Genomic DNA, 19,387 nt, shown 5'->3' with positions numbered 1-19,387 from the left:
ACAGTAATGTATTATTGTAGTAAATTATTACATCTATTAAAATTCAGTATTTTTATATCTTTTATGCATAAACCTTCTGCAAATTTGTATTAATAGTTTATCTTTTATACGATATTAAAAGGCAATCAGTAATTTTTAGTTTAGGTTTGATTTGTATGTATTTTATGATTATAATTTATTGAAGATCAAGTACTTGTTAAATGCTATATGAATAAATAACTGAGAAAAAAAGTCAGGTAAACTATCTAAATAACCTGGAAAGGAAATTTAGAAAATTAGATAATAACTCACTTCCTTTTGTGAAAATGATTTATTTACTAAGGTGCATAAGATGAATATAAGTTTTTAAACAATTATTTGAACAATATTTGTGCTGATTTTGAATGATTTCTAAAAAAAATAGGAATAAAAATCAAAAGAAATCAAAATTGTGTCTTCATTTGTGAATGCGATGCGTGGTACATCCGTCTGTGCTGCTTACATGCAGACTTGCTTCATCTGAAGGTGTTTTGCCCCCTTAAAACCATAACTCCTCGAGAACAAAGTCATGTCTATTCTTTCTGGATCTGTAGTCGCTGTTTGCGTTAAAGGGATGTTCCTTTTCCTGTGTCTCGTCTTCTACCTTGAGGGTGAAATTAGGGATGAGAAAAATTAGTACCAGTTTTTGGAATCGAAGTATCGACTGTTTATATAGAAATATAACAACTACGATACGGTGGACTTGGAAGAGAAGTTGAGAGATGGACAAACAGGAGGAATGGTGATCGGAAAAGAGACTTAAAAGAAATGATAAACAGAATGAAAAGATACTTTGAAAGAACAGAGTTAATACTAAACGCTGGAAAGTCGAAGATTATAATTTTCAATAAAGGAAGAAGTCAGAAGAAAAAGGAGAAATGGAAATGGAGAGAAAAAGAATTAGAAGAAGCAAAAGATTTCAAATACCTGGGGTATCACTTCCAGAAAAATGGAGGAACGGAGATGCACTGGAGAGAAACAGGGAAAAAGACGATGATTGCGATGAAGCAAACATGGGGAATAGGAGAAAGAAAGATAAAGATCTATAGAAGTTTGGTGAAAAGCATCATGATATCAGAGAGACTTAAAAAATTACATACAAAGTAAATAAAATGGATATTAGGCTTGGACTTCAATGCACCAACATATATAGTAATGGATGAAACAAAGGAGGACAAAATAAGAATAGAAGCAGGCAGGAGAGCAGTGAGGTGCGAAGAAAAAACAAGGGATGGACTTTCGAAAAAGGGTCACCCCCGATTTAGATAAAATTTTTATCAAACCTTATACCTAATTAGAGAATAAAATCCCTAAGAGGATTTTTGGCGACAAGGCCCCGTTTGCTCCCCACCCCCCTTCAAAGTTTGGAAAGTTTTTATTGTATATTTCTAAAAATATTGATTTTAGAGGAAAATGTTTCAAATAAAAAATAAAGCACTTAAAGAGCTCTACGAAAAAGGTTATATACATTTTTCTCGTAAAGTTATTATTTTTACTGTTATAACTCAAATTAACTTTTCATAGGTATATGTATATCGTGATACTTTACATTTATAGTTGGATTAAATTTGGGTTAGTATATATATAGTCGGATAGCTTGGAGGATGAGGATTACATACAGACAATAGAACACTTGTTAGAAGAATGCAGGGAAGTGAAAAGGGATAATGAATTAACAAGGCGGAATATTTTGCAGGATCAAAATATTTGCAGGGAAGAAAATGGATGAGGGAAATAATTCGAAGAAGGAAGGAAGGAAGGACAATATTGTATCATAATTTATAAAATATTGTAAAGGCAAGAAATAAAGTTATCTATCTATAACAATTATGAATTTATTTCGATGATTGCATGGTTCAGATATGGAAATGAAGAAAGAGGCAATAGATACTGGAAAAAGAAAGAGGACAACGTCTGTAGAATGTGTGGACTAGGATAGGAGACAATAGAACACTTGTTAGAAAAATGCAGAGAAATGAAAAGGGGTAATGAATTAACAAGGCGGAATATTTTGCAGGATCAAAATATTTGCAGGGAAGAAAATGGATGACGGAAATAATTCGAAGAAGGAAGGAAGGAAGGACAATATTGTATCATAATTTATAAAATATTGTAAAGGCAAGAAATAAAGTTATCTATCTATAACAATTATGAATTTATTTCGATGATTGCATGGTTCAGATATGGAAATGAAGAAAGAGGCAATAGATAATGGAAAAAGAAAGAGGACAACGTCTGTAGAATGTGTGGACTAGGAGAGAAGACAATAGAACACTTCTTAGAAGAATGCAGAGAAGTGGAAGGGGGTAATGAATTAACAAGGTGGAATATTTTGCAGGATTAAAATATTTGCAGGGGAGAAAATGGATAAGGGAAATAATTCAAAGAAGGAAAGAGATAGACCAGAGACAGAAGATCCGAAATTTACAGACAATATTGTATCATAATTTATAAAATATTGTAAAGGCAAGAAATAAAGTTATCTATCTATAATAACTATGAATTTATTTCGATAATGGTACCCATTAAATTACTCACCCTGTAGTAGAAACATTGCTGATCGTTGATCGTCACGTGTCCTGTAATCGATCTTCTATCAACGATTAATGTATCCAGCTCGTGTACGAAGTTGCCGTTCTGAAAAGAAGTGCCAAAGGGCGGAGAGAAAGAGAATTAACCCATGGGCAAAATGATTGATAGGATTAATAACGCTCGGCGGACAAACCCTTCGCCGGCCGATAAAACACCACCGAAGACGGAATACTTTAACCCCGGATTAATAGGCCTGTAAACGGCGCAATGATTTCCATTAATATTCATGGGCCACCGACGCGGAACGAGCGTATGATTTATGGTCTTTAATTTTCGCGCCTCGACACGCGCGTTCCCAATTTACTGCGAAACGCCTCGTTCGCTTTACGTAGATCCGTGAAAGATCGATAAAAATCGACTTGATTTCAACCGTACAAATCAACATGCCAAGTACGCAATGTTTGAAAAGAAAATAAAGGCTGATATACTGGTCGCTATTCTGAGGCGAGGGGAAACAGGCGACGACAGGGTGGGCTGCGTCGCGTCAACCCTTTTCCAGGTGCAGAAACAACCCACGACGTTAAACAAACATTTTCGAAAGACGCTGCTCGCAAAGCTACTTAAGAGGCGTCGTCGGCACCTTTGCGAAAGAGGACAAGATCCTTCCGCAAAGAAACCGCTACCCCTTTATAACAACCCTAGAAATACGATCTCCTGAAGTAGGAGATGGAAAAGTAGGTGAAAATTCGCGAAACATCTTAAAAGAAGCTTTTGTCTTACGTCTCAAATAATTCCCGTCATTTTTAATTCATGGGAAATAGGAGAAAGAAGATTAAAAACAACTGTGAAATAAGGATAAAGATCTATAGAAGTCTAGATAGATCTAGAGATCTATCGAGATCCAGAAAATCATAGAAATAACGGGTGAAAAGGGGTGATTCGAATTCCGCATTGCGCAGCCTCGGGCATTCTTTATCGCGTAACATTGTAAAGCGCGGATGACGGAGCGGGAAAACGGGGGGCGAATCGTGGTGGTAGAAAAGCGGGGGCGGTCGAGCAGGAGGGAGGATCGGGAATTCAAATAGCGCCGCCATTAAACTGAATAACGAGGAGTGCTGCCGTTCGAAATATGAACACGGCTATGATTTGCGGCCTCGTAAACCCGTTCATAACGAATAATAATGTCACCGTGCGCGACGCCGCGCGTCCCCTGCCCGAGGCTAGCGGGGGCGTGTTCTCTCGCTAGGAAATCCACCTACTACAATATCGCCAAGACTTTTTTCATGTCTCATAACGCGTACGAAGCTGAAATTAAATAATAAAACAAGAGAGGGGAGGCGGAAACGACGTTCGGGTCGTTAAATGGCACTTACGTTTCTTTTTAAAGAATTTCGCCGGATTTACCGTCAGGAAATTGTAAATTGTTGTCTTGGCTGAGAGTCCAAAGTAGAATGCGTCTTTTTAGAATTGGTACAAACGTAAAAGAGCTTCCTGAAACTAGTTCCTTCGACACAGAGCGCCTTTTTAAAGATATTTGCACCTTGTTTGATAAATCAAACCGGCATGTACCAGGTGCAACTAACGCGCGACGATATCGTTACTGTTAGATGTGAAATCTAGCTGTTAATAATTTTAAGAAAATTCCAACACAGGTTTAAGAATAGCCGACGAAGCTCACGGTCAGTGTCATTTGTTGAATAGTCGAGCGGAGACGATGATGCGTTGCGAAGCAGGTTTGTCTGCTTCGCAAGGTAACGAGAAACACTTTAACCGGAAGATAAGCGGGGCAGGTGCGTCGCGACGAATTGAATAAATATGCGACGCACCCAGGAACGTTCCGGGGATCGGGTAGGACCCTTCTGTGTATCTGGTTCGATCGGAAAACACGTAGCAATCGAATCGATAACGCGACCGCTCTGAAAATACAACATCTTTATCGAACGATTCCGCTCGCAAATTGGCGATTTTAATACACGCCCGGTCTGAATAACGTATAGTAATTACTTGCCGGGCTGGCACGCTAATATGAACCTCCTTTATCAGTTAATTATGCCGACGTGTCTGAAAAAAGACACGAGAGATCTGTAATTTTTCAATGATCACACCGTATCGATAAAGGAGGCGTATCCGTTTTCTGGATGTTGAAAGAATTTTAAGTAAGACTGTAATAGGGGAGGTGATATATTTTCAGATCCTTAAAATTAATAAGTTTATTACAAATTAAATTTAAATAGCGATCAAAGTTAGATAGGATTCGGCAAACATAAAAAATCGTATGATTCTACCCTTCGAGGATAAGTAAGTCTGTAATAGAAGAGGTAATATATTATAAGATCATTGAAAATCAATAAATTTATCACAAATTAAATTTAAATAGCGTTCAAAGTTAGATAGAATTGGACAAACTTAAAACACCGTATGATTGTACCCTTCGAAGTTAAATAGGCCTGTAATACAAGAGGTAATATATTTTCAGATCTTTAAAAATGGATAAGTTTATTACAAATTAAATTTAAATAGCGATCAAAGTCAGATAGGATTAGGCAAACATAAAAAATCGTATGATTCTACCCTTCGAAGATAAGTAAGTCTGTAATAGAAGAGGTAATATATTTTCAGATCTTTAAAAATTAATATGTTTATCACAAATTAAATTTAAATAGCGTTTAAAGTAGAATAGGATTAGGAAAACATAAAAAACCGTATCATTCTACCCTTCGAAGTTAAGTAAGTCTGTAATAGGGGAGGTAATATATTTTCAGATCATTAAAAATCAATAAATTTACCACAAATTAAATTTAAATAGCGTTCAAAGTTAGATAGAATTCGACAAACATAAAAAACCGTATGATTCTACTCATCGAAGCTAAGTAAGTCTGTAATAGGGGAGGTGATATATTTTCAGATCTATAAAAATTAATAAGTTTATCACAAATTAAATTTAAATAGCGTTTAAGGTAGGATAGGATTAGGAAAACATAAAAAACCGTATGATTTTACCCTTCGAAGTTAAGTAGGCCTGTAATAGAAGAGGTAATATAATTTCAGATCTTTAAAAATTAATAAGTTTATCACAAATTAAATTTAAATAGCGTTTAAAGTAGGATAGGATTAGAGAAACATAAAAAGTCGTATGATTTTACCCTTCGAAGTTAAGGAAAAAAAAAACGGATGTAATAAATGCAGAGATGTAAAGGGTGCAGGGATGTAGAGGATGCAGGTATGTAACAGATGCTGGGATGTAAGTGATACAGAAATATAAAGGGCGCAGAGATGTATGGGATTAAAAAATGTAAAGGATGCCGGAGTATAAGGAATGCTGAGATATACGAGATGCAGGAATATAGGGGATGCAGGTATGTAAGGGATGCAGGAATGTAGAGGATGCAAATATGTAAAGGATGCATAGATATAGGGGTGGACCTCGTGAGGCCCTGAACTGCAAAAAAAAAAATAATAACTGGGAAGTGTGAGCCTATAACCATGAAGAGGGATAAAATAATAAATATTACATCTCTTATGCGTTTAGAAAACTAATAAAGTAAATTAAATAAATTTGATACGTAGATCCGCACTCCTCGGCGGTTGCACTAAGACTGACTTTGCTCAAAGTCGAACGTTGACTGTGATGCCCGATTAGCCGTTACGTTCCGCTTCACAGCCGATGCAGTCAGCTACGTTTACCCGAATTTTGTATTATTTTAATGAAATTTATTTAATTGTATTTTATAACTATATATTGAATAAATTATTGTCACAGCTAATGAATTTTGTTATTATTAATACCTTTACACGTGAATATCTTACATAATTTTATTTAATTATTATTATTACGATTTATTGAATTATAATCTGTCAATTACAGTAATGTATTATTATAGTTAATTATTACATGTATTAAAATTCTTTATTTTTATATCTTTTATGCACAAATCTTCTGCAAATTTGTATTAATTTACACGATATTAAGAGGCAATCAGTAAGTTTTAGTTTACGTTTGATTTTACTGTATTTTATGCTTATAATTTATTGAAGATCAAGTACTTATGCAAACTTAAAAAACCGTATGATTCTACCCTTCGAAGCTAAGTAAGTCTGTAATAGTGGAGGTGATATATTTTCAGATCTTTAAAAATGAATAAGTTTATCACAAATTAAATTTAAATAACGTTTAAAGTTAGATAGGATTAAACAAACATAAAAAACCGTATGATTCTACCCTTCGAAGGGGGTAGTTTCGCCGACCTAGGCTTCTCTAGGGAAAATTTCAATCTAGAGGAAAAATTACCAGTCACACATTACACCTAGACACTATACTCTAATTAACTGACAAAGGGGTTAGAAGAATGTACCCTGTACCTATTTTGAGACACCCTGTAATTACTTGGCCCCGTGGTACGTTCACGCGACAGGGTAAATAGAAACGCTTTATCACAGCAAGTAAATTCTTACTAGACTGAAGGGAAGTTAAGTGGCTGAAAGTTGGTAGCCGTGATAACGCGACGGTAACGAGCTGGTAGCAGTCTCTGTTTACCAAGTTATTCCGTTTATAGAATAGCGGCTACTGCAAACGTCTGGTGTACGGGAGCTGACCCATCGGGGCCCTCTCTATATACACCTAATAATGAAGATGTTGTTTTAATTGCCGGCTCGCGTGAGCATCCCGCTAATTAACGCACTCGCCACCGGTGACTGCTACGGTCCACTCCTCGTGACTCCCTTTCGTTCTCTCTTCTCTCTTTGTCGAGCTACGAGTTACACGGCTACTTCGAACGGCTACATCGACGACTCTGATTGGCGTATAGCGCTTGCATAATCACTCGAACCATTAACACTTAGCTGCTCGTGTAATTTATTTTCGTTTTTTCATTTTCTTCTATTTTCGTTTTGACTGATCTTTGCACATTTATCTTTTCCCCGTTTCTATCTGGCTTTAAATAAACACGTTGTTAATGCAGAAATGATAACAAAGTTAGATGGAAGAATACTAAAATTAGTAGTTAAATAGAGGATGCGTGAACGAAAAGAATGTTTAATTATAATTAATGATGCTTGTCAGGCGTTAAATAAGATCCTGGTAATTCGAGCGATAAGATAAAATATTTTGTGTTGCAAATATTTCGTGAAAGAGGATAAAATCAGCTGCGAGTTTCTTGCAAATAACGCCTAGCCGCATTTTTTCCCCCGTGTCCGATGCGCGCAAGGGGTGCGATCGTTCCTTTTTTTTTTGTAATTAGCACGGTTTTCGCGTTGCTCTTTTATTCTTTTAATGAATTGCAGCGGCAGCCGCGTTGGAACGCTCGAGGAAAAAAGGAAGCAAGAAAAATATCGTTAGCGCTTCCCCTACGATGCTGGAATTGAGTGGTAATTTACGGCGACGCCGTTGTTAATGAAAACGCGGCGAGCGTGATATTACGCGGGCTATTTAAAAATAAATTAATCGAATACATAATTCCGCGTTTATTACCGTCGCTGCGGTGGCAAAAAAGAAAATATTGCATCAAGATAGCGTGTCAGGTTGTATCACCGGGCCGCCGGCAGATACATCTACATTTTTACATGCAATTACAGAAACCAACGAAATTAACGATCCGATCATTTCTACGACAATTTCGGTACACATTTTCTTTTCGAATAATGATTTCCCGTGTATCGGTGCGATATAATTGGTAAAATGTAATAAAGGGTGAAAGATGAAAGTGGAATTAAAAATCGAAGGAGAAAGCAATCTGAAACTAGAAGACGACGCGGCGTTCTCGGTCCCACGTCGCTGTCCATAAAATTTGTTTGCATTCTCCCGAAAAAAAGGGTTTCGCAGAAAAAGAAAGAAGGGAGAAAGAAGACCTGTTGGATCCAGGGAGAGGGAGTGGAACCGCGAAAAACAAAGGTGGGGCCGAAAACGTAGGTACGTTTCGGATCCAGCAGGACCCAACTCTCGCGAACGGAGCACTGGCATAAAAAGAGGGCAAAAAGAAGGAGGAGCAGTAAAGAAAGAGAGACAAGAAGAACGCGTCGAGGGCCGAGAGAGGGGCCCCGTTTGGCTAACGGATGATTTAATTAAGAGAGGCACAAATTACAGACCCGCTGGATGCTAATGCCCATCCATGCTCGACTCAGCCGAAGCTCCTTAATTAGACGGGCCTGATTCATTGAGAAATTAAGACTTGACGAATGATACCACTACCGCGACCCGTCTGTTTCTTTTGCGAGCGCGCGAGTTTCATTACGCTCGATCTTATTCCCCGTCGCCTCCTCTCGTTCCTTTTTCACCCTGCCCTCGGCTTTTTTCTCTACTCTCCTTTTTCTCGCATTAAGTAATGATATGTTTATTCCGTGAGAAGATGATCCCGAACTAATTGAAGAGTATGCTTGAAAAGGCGTGACGATTCAGCAAGAATGCGCGTATATTTTAACCATAACCTGATTATAATACGTATGTTCCTTTGAAAAATTCATACCGTTTACAATAAAGATTCTCAACCTGGAATGTATATATAATTTTCTACCTTTCATTCCTGCTACGATTCCCTCGCTAATTGTATTCTCTTTTCAACTTCGTTAACAACTTTCTTCGTTCCTCCTCTAAATCCTCTTTCCAGCCTGAACAACTCGCGTTTTGGACGTTTTGCGCAATTAACCACTCGGCCCGTCCCGTTGGTCCGCGCTGATCTTTAGTGCGCCGGGCATCCGTAAAATTCGCCGAATTTGCATCGGCGCGAGATACGAGATCTCTGGTCTACGCGGCTGCCGTTCGTGTCGATAATGGGAGCCGATCGGGAGATTACTGGCCCTATTACTTCATTAAGCTCACCGACGCGTAAATTCTTTCTCGCCGCCTGAAACGTTAACGAGCTAATACGATTTCAATAATTATTTTCAATTTTCTAACCACATTTTACGTAGAAAAAAAAACATTAATTGTTCTTTTAAGAAACGAGAAAAAATTTCCATCGACCATTCTCTGGTCCCGTTTTCATGTCGATTCGACAAGGAGCCTCGAAAGGGTCATCTTTGCGATCTTTTGCATCGATGCATACGGAGAAGAGGAAGGGAGCTGAAGGAGGACTCGATACGTTACAGAACCTTCCGCATATATCGAAGATCGGGACAAAAGTTAGCCAGGGACGCGGAGAAGACAGGCGGCAACAATGCCAAGGCCCCCCGCGCTTCGGACTCTAATATATTGCCATTGGACGCCGCGAGGGAAAAGTATTGGACCTTGTTAAGCCTACCTGTATAAGGGCCTCCGTTGGCCCATCCCTGCTCATTCTCGTACGCACAGCTCTTTCCCTGACTCGGGGAATTTTAATGCGAAAAATTGGTTCCGCCTGCGCCCCCGATGCGCCCCTTCTTTTTCGTTTCAACGCGGACAGCATGAATTTTCTGTACGAGAAAGAAAAGGGAGGACGGGACCACGTCCCCAGTTAAAATCCTTGTCTACGCGCTCTTCCGAGAACCATGAATTTTCGATCTTGATTGGACATCTTGATTCCAGATCCAATAAGCTAGCTGGATCGTCCCATGCCCATGGAAATTTTACGGAATACATTCGAGATAATTGGGCTTCCTGTTAATCCTTTCTTTTTTAATTTTTGATACTTTTAATAATTTCTACCGTAAAATAAATCTGTCTTTAATGAAAATGCAAGTGGTTTGATTCTTCAACCCTTCGAAAAGTGCACGTTTCAAAAAGGATCCACGAACTATCTTGATTATTTGGCAGACTCGGTGATCTATTAATCTTTATGAGCCTCACGTATCCCGCCGGATTCCCGTGAGGCTTAACATCCCTTGGCTAATAAAAATCCTGGCTAAATCTTCGAGCCGGCAACACGACGATAAATAAACTAATAAAGCCAACCCTCCACGGCCGAACGATTATTGGGGCCGGTAAACGCGTAACAGGGATATGATTTTTCGAAAGGAACGAAATTTCTCTGCCGGCTTTTTAATAAGCCCTGAGACACCCCTCGGTTAACCACCCTCGAAAAACGATCGAACGATTATTCTATTACCATGGCCGCCGGTGGGAAACGTATACAACGAAATCGTCGCGTGTAATCTCAGCCTGTAATAACATTCCCCCGATTTGCATACGGGCGGAGGTTAAGTCATGAATTTATTGCCACCCCGTGTGTGTTACGCGTGTACACGCGTGTGCGAGCAACAACCGCACGCGTATTAACCTGACACGCGTAATATGCGTGTCCGTTACTGTACACCTATATCTCGTGTCTGTCGGTCCGATTATTAATTTCTATGGACAGTGGGGAAGGGACCTCGGCGTTGAACAGGGGTGCTAGAATATTGGCTGATATTATATGATAATGAGACGTGGTTAATCGATAGGGGATTCGTTTGAATAACGCTCATCAACGGAGGGATTCTAAATGATCCTCTGGGGAGAAATATTCTTTAAGAATCTATACACGTTCTATAGGTTTCTGGATGAGGAGAAGATAATTTCATTTCGATATCTCTTAAGAATAATTGAATAAAAAGTAACCGATCAAAGTGTTGATATATCCTTTTAACGGGCACGAGGATTCCTCGAGGCGTTCCATTGATCGCGTCGACACCTCCGATTTCGCGATGAAATTTCAACGTCGTCGCACGCGTATCAGGCCTGTCAAATCGCGAGGCAAACAAAAGCCGAATCGACGCCGGTCCTGCCAAAAATACCGCGCCTATCGTTCGCCCAACAATAGGAGTCAATTGGTGGCCTTTTGGAGTACGGGTTTCTCCCTTTTCACCCTTCGTCCACCCCCTCCGATGAGCTTGACTCCTTAGTCGTGATCGTCGTGTTACATCGGTATCGTAGTTTTTCTATGGGATCGTTATTATCCTCGTGTCTCGTGGCATATGCTCACCCCTAGTCGAGGGGTTGAAAGAATCGGCCCACCATGAATCGCATTTCCCACCGCGGGGGATCTAAAGTGGCTGCAGAAGTTAATCCGCAGTTAAAGCCCCGGTAAACACGATTAAAACGTCGGATTTCGATACAACCGACCGGTCCTCTTACATCGTACATTCGGAGTCGTAAAAATCCTGCCCAATGTTTGCCTTTCGCACGATGGAAAATACTGTGCTTTCGAGGGGAATTTAGAAAACGACGGGATTTTTGGTGAGAAAACGATCGTTAAATATTATTCAAAGGTGTCCGAGAATAATACACGAGAAGCTAAGTTTTCTAATCTACTTTGAGCACGTACTTGGCACTGATTTACAGCAAGTGTGAAACGTTTCCGGTGTTGAAGAGCGGTGATAAATCGGTGAAAAATCACCGGGAACAACCACTCCAGGCAAAACGTCGATCCAGTTTTTCCGTTTCCACTCGAGGATCGAGGGAACCAAGTACGCGGACCGAGAGTGTCACTGGAAGAGGTCCTCGAACGGTCGTTAATTATTCCTCTTAACGGTAAGCCGATTTCACGCTTTGTACCGTGCCGACTCGCGAACGCGGGGCTCCCAATAACCGGAACGAAAGAGAGAAATTGAAAAACGACCTACGCTCGAGCCACGAAGAGTATTTATGCGCGTATCCGTTGCTCGGCCGCTTAAACGACATTCGAAAGCTAGATCTCTTCTTCTCACGTTGGATTACAAATCCGGCTGAACGTAAATTGTAACAGCCTCCTGGCTAATGTAACAAATACCAGAGGAAGTTGAATAAAATTAATTGCAATGGTAAAGAAAATGATTTACTCTTTCCTACCCCTAATTTCTATTAAAATCATTCAACTATCGTGAAGAATTTATTCGAATAAATGAAGGTGTGCGAAAATATTTAATAAAAATAAGCAGACGAGGGTAGAAGGGTTAAGAATGACTCGATGAGTTCTCTTCATAGCCGGGACAACGAATAGTGTGGGGAAGAAGAGCGAAGAAGAAGAATACGATGGTGAACACGAAGATACAGGTGGGGTTAATGCGGCTAATAAGAGAGAAAACAAAAGGCGAACCGAGACGAGGCCAAGAGAGCCGGCATGCGCGTCCGTACTAATTACGAGCAGCATTGGCGCGGGCCCTTCGGAAGAGAAAATTAAGTAGGCTTAATTAAACCGGCTCTAACAATATGTATTTAAATTGGCCGAGAACGTCTTCAGTTGCTCGATCCACGCAATGCGTTGACGATGCTGAATACAGTCCCCGTTGTTCCAATGAAATATCCTGAGGATGGGTTGACAATCGGACAGGGGAACAGAGACGACATTGTCTTTGATTAATCATCGATCGAGCTGGATCACCGTTCTAATTGATGTTTCTTTCTTTTGCCTTACGGATAAAATGAAGCCCCGAGATTATATTTATTGGACATCAGAATATTTCTATAGGAAGCATTTTAATTATTCCTGTATGATATTTAAGGGAGGTGATAAGAGGAGTTTAGTATTTTATAATTTTCATTTTTGGAAATACGCGTTCGAAAGATATCCAAGAGGCGGCTTTGGGCAAAAGTCTTGGCTAATAGAGTCGTAGCTGGTACAGTCGCTGTCAGAAGTAGCGGTCGACCGCCACAAATCATAAGATTAGAATTTTAAATTCGCCGCGGACCTAAGGCTCACCCGGCCACGTGGTGGGATCCGCGTCGTCGGATTCCCTCGAAATCTCGATCCACGATCTACCGTGGCGAGGAGAGACCCCTTCTCACGAAGTAAACTCCGAGCAGCCGAATAAAAATCGAACGAGCCGAGCGGAATTTGAATAACGACCATTGTACCAGAACGCAAACCCGACGACCATTCTGGACCGGTCCGTTTCCGAGCACCACGATCGATTGCCGATTCTCGATCGAAACGAGCCCCTCGAAATCTCCATTTTCGTAAAACAACGAAACATATACGCTGCGTCTAACACTTTGCCGTTAACATTACATTTTATCGAGTCGCTCCGTGTAATCGGCAACCTGTCCATGTACCGGCATCGCCTCGTATCTAAGCGCGGAAATCGTTTCCCAAGGAAACTCGCCTTTTCCGGTCATCGTTACCCGCCGCGGAGTCCGGCTAATTACGATATTAACATCGGGACCGATAGTTGAGGGAAAAGAGGGAAGGGGATAGAGGAAGGTAGTGCAGGTCAGCGCGAAGGAAAGCAGTCCGTAGCAGGCATGGTGCGTGTAACGATGGCATGCCCCACGTGTCCAATCAGCGTGTTTCTTTGGCCAGGCCACCACGGGCACCGCCGTTGCACCGTGGATCCCACAACGAGGGTAAAAGAAAAGCCTAATCAGCATGCGTCCCGTCCAGCCAATTAGAAATACTCTGTTTTACCGACTGTCACCGTGGATCGCGTATTGAGTTGTATCGGCCGAGTTATGTTCACTTCGTTAGTCAACGATCCTCGAGCTACCGGCTCGATCCCTTCTACTTACCCTCTTCATCCTTCTTCCACCCTATCGACCGCCTCTCTCCATCCCTCGCTCTGTGATACACACACATGGTTATCCACGTTACACCCACACGTACGAACGGCACACCAGAATCTCGTGTCTCTCCGTGTCTGTCCGTGAAGCGGATTCTGTATGGGCCGGTGCTTGATTTACGGCCAACGAGAGTCAGCTCGGGACTCTCGGTAGTAAGAGAGACTGCTAATAGTCCCTTCCATGGGCTCCGCTCAGCTTGGCCCGCAAATATTCCGCTCTCTAATTGGAATTGATTAGGAGGGCCCCGGTCTCGTTCGCGGAATAAAGACGGAATTGCTGACTGGCCAACCAACGATTCTCTTTCTGCTTCTCCCTTGTATCCGAGAAAAAATCCTACCAGACGGCGAACAGCGTACCGATCCGGAGGTCGTTGGCTACGTACCCGTCGCGGAGGAGCACGAGGGTGCGCGGACGGCACCCTATTAGCTCGAGTCGTCGCAAAAGTACTACCTAAGACAATCGTTCGCGTAGGAATTTGTTTATTTAATATTTAAAGAAATCTGTATATTTTAAATAAAGAAATAGTTACGTTTTAAATTTCATCTTTGAAGAACATCTGAGTCCGAAGGGGTTAAATTAGTTCCAATCGACACTTCTGGATTAATTCAGCACCCTTTTGATTTTCCCCTAAAACATCATAGAATTTATTTGAAATATTGATCGGTCTCTGTTCCACCGAATACGGTATTACCTATGGAACGAAGGGGAAGAATATCCAGCCCGAAGAAATATGCAAATGACGCAGCTCGAGCCTGATTGAGGTACTTCTGCCGTAAGCAGCGGAGAAGCGAGCCGGCTGGTGCTCTCGTCCTCTTTCATCTCGCGTGGCAGGCTGGTCTTTCGCCCGGGGAGCCGTCTCATTTTATTTTCGCGTGCGAGGCGCGCTCGTTTGCTATCTCGGTTCAACGCTAACGAGCCTGTTAGCGGCAATTATTCTAATTAATATCTCTAGCGGGCGACGAGAAACGGAGGGAGAACGCATCCTCTCGCGGGCAACCCTCCCGAACGGTTCGTTCCTTCTGCATCCCGGCTCGAACGTCGTCAGGTGGAACGAGGATGAAACGAAGAGAGCATAGCGAGCTTTACGACGCTCCTCGTCGTGGTTTTTGCGTTCGCCGCGTGATTGGCTATTACCGTCTCCTTCCTCGTCGGTTATATAGCAGCTCGGCTTGCCGCACCGCGCAGGATTGAGTCCTCTTCGCCTTCGTCTCCTCCTTTTGTCTCTTCCTACCGTTGCCACTCGAACGAAAAGGAACAGCATCGAGCACCTCGAAGTTTCGTCTTCTTCTTTTTCTTACGAAACGTAAAACACTCGGGCCGGGCCAACGCGAGGGGAGAAGAACAGGCAGAGCCGGAAGGGCTGCCTCTAATTGTGTTTGCTCTCGCGTTGAAGAATTCTTTTTTTTTTTCTCGACAGCGGTCGACTCCTTTTCGTTCGCGGCTCGACTCGTTATATGACTTGCCATGGGTTCAGCTTTGGGGTCGCGGCTCGTTCGTACCTCCTCTCCCTTCACCCCCTTTATTCCTCGTCTCTATTTCTCACGAAACGCAGGAGTGCATAGGCGCCACCTGTAAAAAAATATTTCTAATTAGTTGGGAATTTGAAACGCTACGCCAATGATCCTTATCGAAACTGGGTACCCGAACGGAAGCCCAATTGCATCGTGGACGAGGCACGCAGCCGATGCGATTGAAGCTAATTTGAAATTTTAAAGCGGCCGACTAAGGTCGGTGAAATAAAAGCGGGGGATGAGTTGAGCGCGGAGAAACGAAAAGGAGGAGCAGAGAAGAATGGCTCCGCGAGAGGACGAGGAACGAGCGTGAAGAGGCAGCCGGACAAAGACAGAGGAGACGTTGAGACGAGAAAAGGGAGGACGAAAGTGGGTGTAGGTTCGGAGACTGGACCTACAGGGGATACCAGAAGGACGAAGAGGAGGCTGCTGGCCGGGACAGAGAGGCAGACTGAATTATCGTGATATTTAAATTAACAAATGACATTCTGCATTACCATAGCCTGTCCGCGGCTCGCCCCCTATTGTAACAGTCTCGAATTCCCCGACCATGGCCAGGGACGGAGACGTCCAACGACTGCACCGACGACCCGCGTCTCTTTTCGTAGGATACGTTACCACGTGACAGTAAATCGCAAAGTGTCAACGTTTCTCTTTTTGTCCTGGCGTTACGGTGACGATTTAATGTCACAATCTGAAAAGATGATTGTCCAATAAGTTGAATAAAAGGTCTTGTTGAATCGTTAAGGTCTTTATCGAGATTACTATCGGGTCGATAAAGATTATACGCTACAAGTTGACGACATAGTGGGAGTCGATCCAGCTGGAAGGAATTCCAGGTAAAAGCAGGTCGATTTACAATCCGATCGGCGTTATTACGAGTAATTGGCCAGATAACTTTTACAGGGGAATCAATCGTTCCCGCTCCGACGATCATTCCGTTCGTTCGGAATTTTTCAACGAACCGATCGAACAGTAAATCCCTGTTAATGGAAAATAGGTCCAACCTGGAACGAAACAGTCAGGCAACCGGTCTCCGTGAGTGTTAATGTTCGCGCTGAACGGTAGCCAGCCCTGGTCAATAATTATTTTATCGCTGCCATTAAGAGCTCACGGTAGAAACCGACTTCGTCCTCGCACGGCTGTAATTACTTCATTCCGAACGAACGTTCGTCGGTTTTGCTGTTTCGACGACTTTGATGACCGTCCCGCGATGACGATTATTAGCTGTTTAGGGTTGTTGTCTCGAGATACGCGCTGCCAGCGAGGATCATTAAATCGGCCGAAAAAAGAACAGGTATCTTCCGGCAAGATCGGAGGGAAACATCGGTGCCGGTAGTAAACGACGTTCGGATACTGTTACGAAGACGGCGCGAAATTGATAACTACGCGTCAGATACATATTCTGTACGTACAGAATAAGTGGTTTGATCAATTAAATTAACACTTGCATATACGGCACGATACTTTGTACCCTGCAGCTGGAAACAAAATGTGGCCTTGCGTGCAGCGTAAGGAATTTTAAGCAGCAATTAAATTTTCCTTATCAGTAGGATATCGTTATCGGATCGGATGTAATAACATTACCAAGCAATAAATGCGGCAATTGATTAATTGCAACTGATTAAATTAGAATCTTTTCTGTTAAAAAATTACCTTATCTCTATCTTCCCTGATCCTTAAGAGGCACCCTCTCCGCAACAGCCCCGAATTCAATCAAAAAAAAACAGTACTCCCTGTAAGAGGATCAGGAATACCAAAAATAATCCGTCGCCGTAATTAACCTGGCAGAGACATAATCCAGCAGTGATCCAGGTGGACGTAACGACGGGCAGGCTTGGTCGACCAATCATCGTCGACGATCAACAAACGAACAAGCACCAGGAACGCTGTACCGGGCCAGCGCAGGATTAATTATTCTTTCTGCGTGAATCCCTTTTTAACAGCGGAGAAGAGATCGGCTCAGGGGTGGGCCGAGCAGTGAACGGATCATTCTGCCATCTTCGATATCGCGGCCCGATCGCATGGGCGGTCGCCTTTGACGCGGATGACTGGCTCTAATCCGCTAACTTAGACAAACAAATGACAATGGAGATCGTTTATCTGAAACGGAGGGTCGATGGTGTAGATAGGAGCCGAGGAAAGGACCTAAACCCGGGGTCCCGGCATCGTTCTACTTCTCGATATAAGCACCGTTTCGCTTTCGGACAGGTGGATCCAACGGATTGATCCTGAGTTTTAATGACTGATGGTACGCGCTAATTGGCGGCAATCCTGTTGGAATTTTCCCGGGGACGAAAGGGTGCTGTGCCTTGTATCAGACGGATAGCCGCGGCAGCATCGTTTCGTTAACCGGGCAGCGCTTTTATCTCCTGGGAAAATTGTGTTGACATCCCTTGCGGTATGTTTTAACTTCGACGACTAGATCGGGACAAGTTCGAAGGAGCTGGTATCGTAATTAAAAATTGAAATAAAGAAACCGACTCGGTGTTCTCGCGCGATCAGCTTCATCGACACGCTGCTACAAACGCGAAACATATTACCAGCCGCATCGTGCGCGAAATTAATTCTCATATCGACAGATTTACAGTAGAAATAAGGAGAGCAAAAGAGCGAGGATGAGGAGAGTAAGGGAGCAGCTGTGTACACCGGTCGATACTGACAAGCAGAACATATTAATTAACCGTTAGATATCGCGGTCTCGGTACGCGGTTGTACACCGTGGATCCGACGATTTATTCCGTTCGAACGGGGGCGCATTAAAAACCGCCGACATAGTCCGGGAAGCGTCGGCGTCAAGCAGCGTTTCAGGGCCCTCGTTTCTTCGTCACGATGGAACGACTTACGGTCCTCGCCGGCCTCTAACCGATCGTACATTTCCTTCGAATTCAAATGCGCCGCGATCTAGTGGCCGTAGGCCTGACTCCGATCCAGCATCGAAAGGGGAACACAGACAAGGAGAGAGGAAGCGAGTTCGCGAGCGTTCGTTTATTCACCGGCGATCGTAAATATGGTGCCTCGAAGGCATCATGGCCGATACAACGAACCGGGGATGTCTCAATCTTCAATTTTCCTTCCCGTACCGTCCAGATAGATTGATAACCACCTTTTGGTAGGCTGATGAGACACGATATCTCAATCGCAGAATATTTTTCCAATGATTCGACGAGGAAGAACGCGAGCTGACTTTCAGATTTATCCATGTCAGTTAGGGAAATGAATCATCTTCAGAGTTTCGATTCAATGATGCATGAAAATTTTAAGGTTTTAAGTCATTGTTTCTAAAAATATTCGAATATCTCACGTTTTCCTCGAATCCAAAAACCAGATTCCTGTTCATTGAACGCGATTGAATATGTGTCTATTATCGAACCAAGCGAGTTTCGGATGCCCCTCTTACCTAGGGACGACCTACGGTCCCCGGTGTCGTGTGGATCGTACTTTTTCTTCGAATTCAAATGCGCCGCGTTCTGCAGCGTCCGGCGAAGACGGAATGGAGGCGGAATAATAGAATGAAGAAGGATAGACGAAAGAAGGGAAGGCGGTGGACGGGCAAGCGCACGGTTACACGGCGTTACTCGTAAATACGGTGCTCCGAAAGCATCACGGCTGGTACAAAGAGGCCACAACGTCTCAATCCGAGGCTCCTTGGAGGGTCCGTGGAGCTACGTTAGCTGCAACACACTCCGCCTCCGCCACCAAGACCTCTTACCTCCTCCCTCGTTCTACCGTGTCTCTTGATCTCCTTCTCCGTCGTTGCTTTCGTTCGATGGCCCCTTTCGATCGCAGCCCCCTTTTGCGAAAGCGTGCAGCAGTTCGCGAAAGGGGTACCACACACCGGGCCTCACAGATCACCCCGCTATCTGAACGAGCAGATCTTTCAGTTCGGTATACAACCACGGTG

The 19,387-nt window shown here is 42.8% G+C and overlaps 1 long non-coding RNA gene across 1 annotated transcript; it reads right to left on the bottom strand.

Moving 5' to 3' along the window:
• Positions 1 to 377: 377 nt before the first annotated feature.
• LOC117600837 (uncharacterized) lies at positions 378 to 17,844 on the bottom strand. Its single transcript, XR_004580528.2, has 7 exons — positions 17,140 to 17,844; positions 15,981 to 16,177; positions 14,664 to 15,541; positions 14,502 to 14,599; positions 13,922 to 14,422; positions 2,557 to 2,655; positions 378 to 622 (listed from the first exon to the last, which is right to left on the bottom strand). It is a non-coding gene; the product is annotated as an uncharacterized LOC117600837 (long non-coding RNA).
• Between the last annotated feature and the right edge of the window lie 1,543 nt (positions 17,845 to 19,387).

Source organism: Osmia lignaria, chromosome 16 (genome assembly GCF_051020975.1).
Source record: "Osmia lignaria lignaria isolate PbOS001 chromosome 16, iyOsmLign1, whole genome shotgun sequence".
Taxonomy (NCBI): domain Eukaryota; kingdom Metazoa; phylum Arthropoda; class Insecta; order Hymenoptera; family Megachilidae; genus Osmia; species Osmia lignaria.
This window is presented reverse-complemented; position numbering and strand designations above follow the sequence as displayed.